A 14036-nucleotide genomic window follows, 5' to 3' on the forward strand; every position below is an offset into this window, starting at 1 on the left:
GTCACTGGTCTTCTCAGGGCCCAGCTTCCAGGTTCCTCGCTCTCCGTCTAGCACTCTGTTCTCGGCTTCACCTTCTCAGTGGCCTCCCTCCCCTCCCGCGGCTCCAGGTCTGACCCTCGTCTCTGACGGTGGCATCTGAGCTGCTTCGTGCCGACACAGGTCCCCCGAAAACTGCCTTCTTGGCATCGCCACCCCACCCGGGGCTCTGTCTCTGGGCCCCACCTGCCCTAGTCTCTTTCCTGCCTTTGGACCCAGGACTGACCTCAGAAACCCACCTTACTGTCCCGTCAGAAAAAGGAAACTGCATAAGGTGATTCAGAGCCAGTCACGCAGGAGCTGGAGGCCGCGAGGACAGGAGGCCCTGGGGGCCGCAGGGCTGAGGGGCAGAGAGGAAGGCCTCCTGGGGGGCACAGCTGGTGCTGGAACTGCCTGCCCAAGAGCCGCCCTGACGGTGATGGCACGGCTTCCCCTTCCCCTCAACCAAAAGCCCTTTCCGGGGAGCCAGCTGCCAGGGAGGCTGGAAACACATTTTCCAAGGTCCCAGCAAGTGTGAATCAGCTGTCGCTCACCACACAGCACCTTAGACCCAGTGGGTTCAAACCATGAGCCCAAGATAGATGATGGGTTCATAGACGACAGATAAACGCGCAGAAAGAGAGATGCACGGACACATAGCTGATGCCCTGGTGGTAGGCAGCGGATGGACAGCCTCGTCCCGGGAGAAAAGCTGCCACTGACCGAGACGGCGTATTAAAAAGCAGGAGCATTACTTCGTGACAAAGGTCCATCTAGTCTAAGCTATGGTTTTTCCAGTAGTCATGTATGGACGTGAGAGTTTGACCATAAAGAAATCTGAGCACTGAAGAATTGATGCTTTTGAACCATGGTGTTGGAAAAGACTCTTGAGAGTCCCTTGGACTGCAAGGAGATCCAACCAGTCCATCTTAAAGGAAATCAGTCCTGACTATTCTTTGGAAGGATGATGTTGAAGCTGAAACTCCAATATTTTGGGCACCTGATACAAAGAACTGACTCCTTGGAAAAGACCCTGATGCTGGGAAAGATTGGAGGCAGGAGGAGAAGGGGACGACAGAGGATGAGATGGTTGGATGGCGTCTCTGGCTCGATGGACACAAGTTTGAGCAAGCTCTGGGAGTTGGTGATGGACAGGGAGGCCTGGCGTGCTGCAGCCCACGGGGTCACAAGAGTCGGACACGGCTGAGTGACTGAACTGGCCTGAACGGACAGATGACACAGATCATGGACACGCAGGTGGAGAATGCGTGCGCAGGTGACAGGCAGGTGCAAGGCAGTAGCAGCAGACAGGTGGGTGATCGTTGGTGGAGGGACGGGTGGCAGATGTGTGCGCAGTTGCCGTCTTTCTAACGTTGTCCGCCTAGGGGGCCTGCAAACAGTGAAAGGAACCGGGGCTCCTTGGGGAGGCAGGCGAGCTTCCGGCTGAGAGTGTCCTGCAGGGCTCACTAGGCGAGAAGGGGGGATTCTCATCACCCCAAGGGCAGGACAGTGCGGCCACGCTCTCCCACACGGCGCTCGGGGGCCCTCCTCCTGCACAAACCCCTCCCAACTGTGAGGAAGCGTGCAGCAAACTCGAATCGGGGGGCGTCACGCAAAGTACCCACACGGGCGCGTCAGGGAGTCCACAAAACAAGCCAAGGCAACGGCGAGGGCAGGGGGTCCAGCAGGCCCCCACCAATACCCTGCAAGCCTCAGCAGACCCCCAAGGGCTCCCCAGCCCCCCGCAGGCCAGCCTCATGCCTCCAGGAGAACAGGTCACATCACCCTGCCCTCCAGCTGTCCCCGGCCAGCGTGAGACCCTGGCCCACAGCCCCTCAACTGGAGGGTGGGTGACCCGTTCTGAGAAACCCCGCGGCCCCCAGCTGGTGGGTGCCCATGGGCGGCGAGCAGCCTCTCTTCACCCACCGCCCACATCACTGCTCACTCATCACGGGGAGAACGCAGGTGGGCACGGGAACTGGGGGTTCAGAGGCAGGGCTGGGGGGTGAGCAGGGCCATGGCCCCTCTACAGGGGCTGCACCAGGGTCCCCAGGTCACTGACGGTTCAGGAAGTCAATGCTATACCACGTTCAGGCAGAGCAGCTGCCCGGAGCGGCAGAGCGGGGAGGGAGGCGGTCTGCATGTCCGCTGCTCTGAGCTGAGAGCGGCCCAGGGGCAGGGAGGGGTGGGTACCTGGCCTCCCTCCAGCCCTGCCCGCCCGCCGGCCTGGGCACGGTGACATCACGGCCCTCAGAGCCACCGCCGGCCCGCCCGGGGCCATAAACGCCCGCTTCCGGCCGCAGACACCTCCTGACGCAAGCGCTCAGCCCAGCAAAGGCCAGACGTCAGCCCAGGGCCCACATCCGGTGCCCACCTCTGGCGGGGCAGGGAGGCCCGGGCCTGGACTCCAGCTGCTGTCCCGGCCTCGGTTCTGAGACCCCAGACACGACACCTGGGCCCCGGGGGAGGCTCCGTGTTCAGAGACCCCAGGACACCCGTCCCGATAGCATCCCTGGCCTCTTACCAGACAGGCGCCATGGCCAGGGGCTGCTGGGGGCAGGAGGGGACCTCGAGCGCGGGGCAGGAGCCGGGCAGGGGGCTGGCCCCACGGCAAAGGGGTGTCTGAGCCCCGGGGCCCGCTGAGAACGGACCCCAGCTAGAGGCCAGGACGGTGCAGCCTCCAGGCTGCCTGTTGTCCAAGAACTGGACAGCCGTGCTCGGGGAGGCACAGAACCCGACCCCCCTCTGCACTGCTGGCGGGAGTGACCCCCAGGGCAGCGTGTGGGAAACGGCACGGAGGGGCCTCAGAACCTTTCCCACCCGCCCGCAGCCTGAGCGGGCAATCCTGCCTCCCGCACCCCCAGAGACGAGCAGGCGGGCCTCCCTGGTGCCTGCACGCGTTCACAGCGGCATGGTTACAATGGCTAAGAAGGGGAGAGCCAGCGTCCGTCCGCGGACGATGCTCACAGAGGAGGACGTTCTGACACACTGTGAGCGTGTCTGCCCCTTGAGGTCGTGATGCTGGGAGAGATAATCCAGGCACAGAAGGACGGATGCTGTCTGACTCCCCCACGGGAGGTCCCTGGAGGGGTCGCATCCAGACACAGGAAGCAGCGGGGGGCGGGGGGCTGGGGCCGTGGCAGGAGGGGAGTGAGTGTGCAGTGGGGGCGGAGGGTCCGTTCAGGACGATGAACAGGTCCTGGGGATGGCGGTGGGGAAGGCACAGCCAGGGGAATGTTCCGGCGCCCCAAGCTGCACCCCCAGAAGTTCTGTGCTGGGTGTACTTTACCAAAACAAAATAAATGTTTTTAAGAGAAAATTTATTTGAAGTAATAAGTAAATAAAAGCAGATCAGGGAAGCAGCTCCCAAGTGAGACCCTCGGGGAGGGGGAAGAGACGGGCGGGTCTGTGGAGTGGGGCCCCCAAGCAGTAGCACCTCCGCAAGGGGCCACCCGCCCTGCTCAGGGTCAGTCCCCGAGGAGGACGAGGACGAAGTCTCCCTCCTCCCTGACGACCGGACAGGCTGCCCCAGCTGAAGACCCCCTCCACAAAGAGCCTCGGCTTATGAGGGTGATATCTCTCAGTATTTGCCACGTTAGGCAATAAAAATGAGAAAAATTTTTAATGTTTGTTATTTCATTAAAAAATTAAATATACTACATGCTGACATAAATAACCTCTTTACCAAAAACACCGTTTTCCAAAACAAAAATGCAGTAATAAGAGTGGCATGAATACATGTCTTTACGGATCTCCCTGACGTCGGGCTTCCCAGCAGCAGCTGGACCTCATCCCCGTGCCCACCTTCGTTCTGTTGGGGATACCATCCTGGTCGAAGCACCCAGAGAAAACCCGGCCTCGCCCGGACTCGCAGCTAGAAACCAGGAGCAGGTGAGCGGCCTTTTCGGGTCCTCGGGGACGTTCTCCCCCGATCGACACTGAACCCCAGCTCGGGGCGTCTCTCCACGCAGCCGCCATCTGGACGGGGAGCCCACCCCGGGCGCGGCTCACTGGGGCCCCGGGGACTCCTGGTCCCTCCCGCTCCAAGGACGGGTCTCTGGGCCCCGTGACTCTGTGACACCGCGCGTCGGTTGTTGGAAAATGTGGACTCAGAGCCTCCCTTTCCAGCATCACACGCTCAGAGAAGGGCCTGCAGGTCGGGGAGCTGGCTCGCTGATGCTGGCAGGCTCCAAAACTCTAACTTCCAGTAGAAAGAGACTGTCTGCTGCTTCTCGTGTGGGGGCGAACGCCTGCCAAGACCCCAGGTGTGAACAGCACGGCCGGCCCAGCGTGGGTCGGGGCTCGCCCGTCGCCCGAGCGAGCGCTGCGGGAGGCTGGCACCCGAGGGCTCTCGCCGAGGGCCCAGACTGGAGCCCGCTGCGTCAGGGGCGTTTGCCAGCTCTCCCCGAGTTCCCGGGCTCGCTCGGGCGCTTCCTCCGGGGGGCGTGTGTGAGGGGGTCCTGCCATGCCACGCCGGGATCCTCGCCGAGGAGCCAACGGCTTCACCCACCAGGGCTTCTGCACCATCCGTGCCCACAGGAGCCCCATGAGAAAGGTGAAAGATTTCTCAGTCTTGTTATGAAACTGGCTCAGCGCTCCAGCCTCCCCCCAGCGGTGTCTCGGGGGCCATGCTGGGAGTGGGGCAGGGCACCCTCCCGAGGGCTCTGTTACAACCGCCCGCTGAAGGCTGACGCCTGGTTGCGACTGCGCAGGGCAGCCAGCAAGGAGCTGGGGAAACCCTATGACCTCCCTGCTTTCAAAACTAGGCAAAAGTTGTTGTTTCTGCCTCAGATGACCACCGCCTTCCTCGACCCCCGGCCGCGCTCCCAGCTCAGGGCTGGGCGATGGCTGAGTGGATGCACGCAGGCCCGGCCTTTGATCCACTGGTGGCCTCTCCAGGCCTGAGCCCCTCTGCTGGGTGGGTGGGCGGGCCTCACTGCAGCCCCAGGCCCCCTGGAGAGCCCAGCGCCCCCCCCCCCCCGGCCCCTCCCCAGGCCTGCAGAGTGGCCCGCAGGGACCTGGGCAGGCAGTCAATGACACCTGAGCTCTCAAGGAACAAACAAAGGAGCCCATTCCCAGGAAGGGCTGACAGCTGGGGGCCAGGCTGGGGGGAAAGTCCAGCAGGGAGGGTCAGCGGTCCAGACCGCAGCCCCGCCCCGCCCCAGTTTATGGCCAGGTCCTGTTGGGGCACCGTGCCAGCACCCCCGCCCTTCCTCCTCCAGCGGCTTCTGGGGGCCCATCAAGGGTGCAGGCCAGGAGGGAGCTCCCCAGAGAGCAAGACACAGGCAGCTGCTCCCTGGTCCAATGCAGAGTCGGGGGCGGGGTCAGGGCGAGTGGAGGACAGGCGTCCCCGCGGCCCAGGCTGCCCTCTGCCCTGCGTGCCCCGACCAGGCACAGGGCCACACACTCAGGGTGCAGCCTTGACGGGGACCCACCTGCTTCCCCTGAGCCTCATGTGTTAAACCTGCTAAGGAAGGGGGGACAGGGTCAGCCCAGAGGCCCAGGGGGCTTCTAAGAGGCAGGTTAGGGCAGGGATGGGGTCAGGGTACAGCTTGGGCACAGGGCTGGGTCTGAGGATTAGAGTGTCAGAACCAAGGGGCCTTGGGGGGGCGGTACTTAGGATCAAGAGCCCAAGACCAGCGTCAGCCACCCAGCGGCCGGGCACACTGACCTGGGAGGCAGCGAGGGCGCCCACCCCGTGCAGCAGAGCCTCCGGGAGCCTCTGGGGGCCTCCTCGTCCCTGCACCCTTTCCCAGGTCAGGGACTCACGGACACAGCCACTGACCACTCCCTCTGGTCAGGACCCAGGGGACCACCAGGGGGACCCACTGCCCTCAGGCCCAGAGTCGCCAGGTGGGGCCCCCAGGTGCCCCTTACAGCTGATGGGCCGGTGCCCAGGCCGCCCACCTGGCTCTGCCCTGGGGGGTGGGGCACTGAGATGCAGACACTGGGGCCTACCTCTCCAGCCACAGGTAAGATCACTGGGAAATTACTTCCTCCAAGCTCGTCTATGGGCTGGGGGGGTGGGGGGCGGGAGGAGGGAGCAACGTCCACACCTACCCAGTAGCACCCCCCAAGCCCCTGCAAGTAGCTCCCCCAGGCAGCCTGCAGGACACCAAACAGCTAGGCTAACGGGGGGACGGGGCAGGGTGGGGGGGACAGGGCAGGGAGGGGGAGCTTGGCATAGCCGTGGCAAACTTGGAGAGTTCTCTCAGCCATGGAGAGCTCCATCCTAGCGCCCCTGATGCTGGTGAATGTGTGGGAAGAGGGGTCTGGAACCGGGCCCTCCTGGGGTTCCACGTCCTCCCCAGGTCCTCCCAGGATCTCCGAGCCAGCCCACTCTTTGCTTCCCGGGCACCCCCTGCAATGTGCTCTGCATACAGCTGGCACTCAGTAAAAGCTTGCAGTTTTTCTGTGGTGGAGGGCAGTTCCATTGCATACTGTGGCGCTTCAGGGCCCTGTGTGGGCTGCCGCCTCCTGCCCCCACCTGCACCCTCCTGCCAGAAGGTGGCCTTGGGAGGGGCGGGGTCCTGGGGGTGGTCCCCCCAGACTCAGGCAGAACGTTAGGCTGGGGTGCAGGGGCAAGGGGTGCTGTCCCCTTGGGGCCTGCAGGGACCTGGCAGCAAATGGGGGTCAGCTCTGAAACCGCACATCACCGTGGAGGGCCATGAGCAGCCTAGAGGGTTGGAACAAGCCTCCTGTATCTGGGGTCTGGGATCTTGGCAGCAGCTGCCCCTTCTGCACGGCACAGGGATGGGCCGGGAGCGGGAGGGAGCCTGGCACAGCCGTGGAGAACTGGCGACCGCCAGGTCCCTCGGATCAGGTCCAGCGGAGCGCCACCTCCCACCGCGGAGCCCCGCACAGGCCCTGCCAGGCCCCGAGGTCCCAGGAGCCAGAGGCCCCAGGGCCCCCCAGAGCCACCTCGTCGTTGCGCACTGCAGTGCTTCCTCTGGGCGCTCCCGCAGCCAGACGTGCAGGGAGCTCACCGCCCCCCGCCCCAGCCCGGCCCAGCATCCCAGGCAAGCGCGCGCCTTGATCAGCGCGACCGGAGCAAGGTCGCAGGCGCGGGAGGCACCGGGGATGCAGACGTTGGCCAGCAGGTGGCGCGCGTCGCCCGCACAGCCGCCCAGAGGGAAGTCTGCGCATGTGCACTCCTGCGCCGGGGCGTGGGCGGACCTGATCGGGGGCGTGGCTCAGCGAGTGAGTCACGCCCCTCGGACCCCCCCCCCGCGTGGGCGTGGCTTGAGTGGACCTCGCCCTCCCGGAGATCCGCGGGGTCTGCGCCGGCCTCAGGGCGCCGGCCTCAGGGCCCCCGCAACCGGGTGCGGGGTCAGTCCGAAGGCGTCTCGTCGTCCCCTGACCCCGCCTGTCTCCGCATCCCGGCGCTGTGCCAGGTGAGCAGCGCGTGCCGCGGAGTCAGCATCCAGCTTGCGCGGCTCACAGGCTGGACTGGAGGGAGCTCTGCCTGACCTTGGGCAGGTCACTGGCCTCCGCGCAGTGGGGGCTGGGAATCATCAGTCGCTCTAAGCATCACACCTGCTGGGGACCCTTCCCCAGCTGACCAGCCCGCCCTGCTGCTCTGGCCCTGGGCCCTCCCTGCCCGGCCCTGCCCCACAGAGGGCCGCCCACCTCTGCGCCTGCGCAGGGAACCAGGTGGCAGCCTGCAAGTGCGGGGGAAATGGACAACCCGATGGCCTCCGTCCTCCAGAGAAGAGCCCCCACCCGGTGGTCCTGGGGTTCTGCCTACAGCCTCAGTCCCCACCCTTAGAGGGCCCTTTGCAAACAGACTACCTGGAACCCACCTGGCCTAAACCCCCAGGGGAGCCAGGGGGCAGGACGGAGGCAGCAGGGCCCGCACTGCCGGCTGGTCCTCAGGGCAGGGGCTGTGTGAGGGTTCAGAAGTGCCCAGAACGACCGCCCAGCTCTGGGGCTGGGAGGAAATTGGTCACAACACCGCCCCCTCCTGGACGGCTAGAATCTGTCCCTGCTTCCCCCAGAGAGGAGCCTGTCCTCCTAGGCGTGGCCACGTGTCCTTGGCATAGTGACCGTACAGAGAGCCCCTGATGCCCTGCCTTCCCATGGTGGGGAGCGCAGCCTTCAGTGGTGACCCCCCAGGAGGGGTGACCCCCCGGAGGCCAGGGCTGGAACCAGAGCCAAGTCTAGGTGACGCAGTGTGGTGGGAGCGGGCCTCAAGGAAGCGGATGTGGCCTTTGCACCAGCAGATTACTGAGCCAGGTGAGCAGGAAAGTCAACAGAAAGCTCTCAAGGAGCAGCTGAGGGACCTGCCCTGCCTGTCACCCATGGGTCAGCGTCACCCCAGGGGCAGCCGCACAGGGATGGGGCCCGGTGGGCAGCACTGGACTCCAGGCAACCCCACCGACCACAGACATGCGAGGGGCAGGGCCTGGCATGGGGCTGCAAGCGTGGGCTGCGGCAGCGGCTACCGCCACATCCGTTACTGTGGGTGAAAGGACCCTTGATCCACAAGTCATGAGTGCTTGGTGAGGCTGTACCCAGAGGGCAGGGGGGCGGCTCAGGCCAGCAAGGCCCAGGCCTGGGGGTGCCATTCATCTCAGTGATGCTCAGAAGGAGGTGCGAGGACACTCCTCCCCAGGGGTGGTCCCCCAGCAGGGGCGGGGACAGTGCTCCAGCTCAGAGGGTGAACCCACAGCCTCTGGAGGCCCCCAGCAACAGCAGGCAGGACCCCTGAGATGGGCCTCTCCTGTGCGACAGGGGCCCAGGGGGTCTACGGGATGGAGGGTGCAGGCAGATCTTCGGGAGGAATGGGTCTGCCCCCGGCTCCCCAGAAGATGAGGAAAGCATACAAAGTAGCCCCCAAAGCAGAGTCTCCAAAGGGCAGGCGGCCCCTCTGAAGATGCACGCACGGGGGGAGGCGCTGACCCCAGCCTCAGCGGGGGCTGGACATGCAAGTAGGGTCCTTACAGACGCAACTGCTTCCGGTGAGTTCACACCGAAACAGGTGGGCCCTCGCCCACGTGGCGGTGTCCTCATAAAAAGAGGGGGCATTTGACTCAGACACACACACGGAGAACGCCACCTGAGGATGCAGGCAGAGATAGGGATGGTGCGTCCACAGCACACGGAACCCCAAGGGTGGCCAGGAAGCGCTGCGGTGAGGGGCAGGTCGTGGACCAGACGCTCCTCCCAGCCTCTGGGAGTCAAGTCTGCTGAGGCCTGGCCCTCAGACTCCAGCCTCTAGAACTGGGAGTTGATAAATGCCAGGTGCTCAGGCCGCCTTGGAAAAGTAAAACGGGAGTCCCCGTGGTGCTGCCCAACGCCTCAGGATGGGGAGGTGCCCGAAGAGCCCATGCTGGCAGCGTGGCTGTGGGCGGGGGCTCTGGGGGCAGTGTCTTCCTTCCCGCCCTTCCCTGCATTCCCCACGTGACAAGGTTTAACAACTAAAAGATGGGAAAAAACACGTGAGGTTGACTGTGGTCAAGACGCTGGACGCCAGGCAGCAAAGAGCAGGGAACGCAGAGGAGATGGGCACCCACGAGGTGGGTGCCAGCTACAATTTCCTGGTCACTGCCCTGAAACTGCTACCAGGACGAGGTGTGGGGAGGGGACTGAGACTCCTGGGGACAGGGTAGATGGAGTCCAGGGGATGCTGGAGAAGACGGGGCTGCACAGAGCAAGCCCTGGGTGGGCAGAACCCCGAGCCCCATGGGGCAGGGCACGCAAGTGAGGGATGTGCCCAAGCTAGGAGGAGCCACCTGCAAGGACGGGAGAGCAGCAGCTAGGACCCCCACGGGCAGGGGGCAGGCCCCCCAGGCCATGCGGGCAAACCCCAGGATCACAGTGCAGCAGGCAGACAGCCCCGGCCCTGCCCACAGAGCACTATGCCAGCCCCACCGGCAGCCCACCTGAGCAACCCCTGCCGGACCAGATGGCACCCACGAGCCTCAACCGTGTCCCACACAGAGCCCAGGACACAGAGGAGGCAGAGAGCACCTGCCCACAGGGCAAAAGTCCCGGCGCCTGGCACCCAATCGAGATGTATCCCAGCAGGGCACAGAAAAGGGACCATTCAACCCATAATCAGGAGAAAAGTCAGTCATTCCGAACCAGCCCGAATCTGACGCGGATGTTAGAGTGAGCAGACAAGGACGTAAAACGGCTATTACAGCTCTGCTGCCGCCGCTGCTGAGGCGCCTCAGGCGTGTCCGACTCTGTGCAGCCCCAGAGACGGCAGCCCAGCAGGCTCCCCCATCCCTGGGATTCTCCAGGCAAGAACACTGGAGTGGGCTGCCATTTCCTTCTCCAGTGCATGAAAGTGAAAAGTGAAAGTGAAGTCGCTCAGTCGTGTCCAACTCTTAGCGACCCCACGGACTGCAGCCCAGCAGGCTCCCCGTCCCTGGGATTCTCCAGGCAAGAGCACTGGAGTGGGCTGCCATTTCCTTCTCCAGTGCATGAAAGTGAAAAGTGAAAGTGAAGTCGCTCAGTCGTGTCCAACTCTTAGCGACCCCACGGACTGCAGCCCACCAGGCTCCTCCGTCCATGGGATTTTCCAGTCAAGAGTACCGCAGTGGGGTACCATTGTCTTCTCTGTATTATAACTATAGTCGCCTAAATTAAAATAAATTTAAAAATTATATTCCCTCTGTTCAATTCATAAAGCACAGAAAATAAGCATTGATTGCCCATGTTAAGCGGAGACAAGGAAGATAAATATATATATATTAAACATATATATATATAATCCAAATTACGATTCTCGGGATGAAAACGATGGCCGCACACGAGATGAAAAGTGCACCGGCGGGATTAACATCCACTTAGACCCTACGAAAGAAGAGATGAGTGAGCCCGAGGAACAGCGATGAAAACCATCCAAGGCGAGACACAGACAGAGAGAAGAAGCCAAAACTGAGCAGCTCGCGCGCGAGCAGTGGGGAGACGCTATCAGTTCCATGTGTGTGCAGCTGCCTCTAAAAGGCGAGAGGGACAGGAGACAGACTGGAGAAGTACGGGCCAGAACTCGCTCAGAATGATGGAAACCAGAAGCCCACAGATTCGCGCACTCAATAGCCCCGAGTTCAAGAAACACGGAGAGAACTGTATGAGACAAGCCATCACGTCGCTCAAAACCAGGGACGGAAAGAGGCTCTTAAGGAAGGCTTCCCTGGCAGTCCAGAGGCCTCTGCGCTCCTGATGCAGGCGGCTGGGCTCGCCCCCGCTCGGGGACAGGGTCCCACGCGCCACACCATGCCCGGCTGGTCAATTCATCAAAAAGGGGATCTCATGCACCATAACCAAGCCCTGCCACCGCCACATAAATCACTTCTCAAAGAAAAAGACTTCCCCGGCAGTCCAGTGGCTAGGCCTCTGTGCTCCCGCTGCCTGGCGCTGGGCTTGTCCCTGCTCGGGGGACAGGGTCCCACACGCCACACCAAAGATGCCATGTGCCACAGAGAAGAGCCGAGACCCTGCCAGGGGCTCCCCTGAAGACCCGCCTGCCATCGCGGGGGAAGCGGGTTTGGGCCCAGGTCTGGGAGGGTCCCCCGTGCCGCAGGGCAGCTGAGCCCGAGAGCCACGGCTCCCAAGCCCAAGTGCGCGAAGCCGCAGGAGACCGGGAAGCTGCTGGCGCGAAAAGCCCACACACAGGACTCGAGGGCGGCCCCCACCCGGGCGGAGAGGCCCTCGCCCCGCAATGGAGTGGCTTAAAAAGGGGATCTCACGCGCCATAACCAAGCCCTGCTACCGCCACATAAATCACTTCTCAAAGAAAAAGACTTCCCTGGCAGTCCAGTGGCTAAGACGTCACACTTCCAGTGCAGGGCCATGGGTTTGATCCCTGCTCAGGGAACCAACATCCCACACGTCACATGATGCGGCCAAAATAAAAAGCCAGGGTGAGGGAGCGGGGGAGCACACAGAAGATGAAGAAGCATCAGAACAGAGAGAGTGACCGCCCTGCAAAGCGCTGTCCAGACACAGAGGCAGCGAGTGTGTTCTCAGGCCCGCCATCACACGGGGGAGGATCGCGCCGGTCCTCGGGGCAGAGGCCCGCTGGTAGCCTGGGTCACACAGACGGGGAGGTGGCTGGGATGGCGGTCACGCGGACACATGCAGGCTTTTTAGGATTTTTTGCTCATTTTATTGAAGGCTCTTTAAAAGATAACTAGAGAACAATAATAACCCTGTAGTTAGTGAGGGTCTGTAAGGTATGAAGGCAGCGCACACAGAGTCCGGGGTGAGGGGACAGGAGGCCAGCGCAGCTTCCTCTCACACGCGTGTCTGCAGCACGGCCTCCCCTCACACACGCATCTGCAGCACGGCTTCCCCTCACACGCGTGTCTGCAGCGCGGCCTCCTCTCACACGCGTGTCTCTGAAGGTGGATCTGACCCTGAACGCGAGGGGAAACCAGATGGAGAGTCACAGCAAGGCAGCAGCAGCGGAGCAAAACGGAACCGCGACACTGCTCAGTGCATCCAAAACAAGGCAGAAGGGATGGAGGAGAGAAAGCAGGTCACAAGGCGGCAGGTCTACCTGACCCGGGTCAGTAACTGCGCTCAGTGCAGCCTCGGAAACCCCGAGACACGCGGACAACCCCGCCCGGGGCCAGGCTGCGTGGACAAGCAAGCCCGGAAGAACCCCACGTTCAACACAAAGTGAGCTCCTTCCAAGTAAAAGATGGGGAAAGACGTGCAAACACACGGCAAACGCAGCAGCGACGTTAACACCAGCAAAGTAGGCTTCAGAGCAAAGGACACCGCTAGGGATGCAGGGGGTCACGTCAGGATGAGAAAGTCTGACTGCTTGGACGCAGCTCTGGAAGCACGATTCCCGGAAGAAAGCTTGGTGAGCTGGCTTTTGTCAAGATCAAGAACTTCAGCTTTTTAACAGACATAGAAAACAGACTTACAGACACGGGGAGAGGGGAGGAGGGGGTGAGATGTACGGGGAGAGTAGCTTACATGGAGAGAAGCTTACATTACCAGGTGTAAAATAGCCAACAGGAATTTGCTGTCTGGCTCAGGAAACTCAAACAGGGGCTCTGTATCAACCTGAGGGGTGGGGTGGGGCAGGAGATGGGAGGGAGGTTCAAGAGGGAGGGAACGCACGTATACCCGTGGCTGATTCATGCTGAGGTTTGACAGAAAACAAGAGAATTCTGTAAAGTGATTATCTTTCAATAAAAAATAAAATAATTAAAAGAAAAAAACTTCAACTCTCCGAAAGATACTATTCAGGATTAAAAACAGAAGCCACCTGCTAAGGCAGGGGACACGGGTTCAGTCCCTGGGCCAGGAAGACCCCGCATGCTGCGGGCACTACGTCCGTGTGCCCCAACTGCAGACACCCGCAAGCCCCAGAAACTGTGCCCCAGACGAGAAGCCACCCCAGGGAGAAACCTGTGCCCTGCAACTGGAGAGCCGCCCCTGCTCCCTGCAGGCAGGGGAGGCCCGCACACAGGCAGAAATAAATCAGAATATAGATTTTAAAGACAAGCCACAGACTAGGAGAAAAACCCTTGCAAAGCCTGCACCTGGTAAAGAATTTGTATCCAGAATATATATATATTTTAAATCTCTCAAAGTTGAATAACAAGCAAATAATCCAATTATTTTTAACATGCAAAGATTTGAAGGACATTTGGCCTAAGAAGACACACAGACGCAGCTGAGCACGCGCACGTGAGGGGTGAGCACGCGCACGTGAGGGGTGAGCACGCGCACGTGAGGGGTGAGCACGCGCACGTGAGGGGTGAGCACGCGCACGTGAGGGGTGAGCACGCGCACGTGAGGGGTGAGCACGCGCACGTGAGGGGTGAGCACGCGCACGTGAGGGGTGAGCACGCGCACGTGAGGGGTGAGCACGCGCACGTGAGGGGTGAGCACGCGCACGTGAGGGGTGAGCACGCGCACGTGAGGGGTGAGCACGCGCACGTGAGACCCGCCGCCTGTGTAGGGGCTGAAACTTGAGAGCCACGTGCTGGCAGGACGCGGAGAAGCCGGAAAGCTCATCCGTGGTGGGCGGGGTTGCGGTGGTGGGGCCG

The sequence above is a fragment of the Ovis canadensis genome, chromosome 21, assembly GCF_042477335.2.
Source record: "Ovis canadensis isolate MfBH-ARS-UI-01 breed Bighorn chromosome 21, ARS-UI_OviCan_v2, whole genome shotgun sequence".
NCBI lineage: Eukaryota > Metazoa > Chordata > Mammalia > Artiodactyla > Bovidae > Ovis > Ovis canadensis.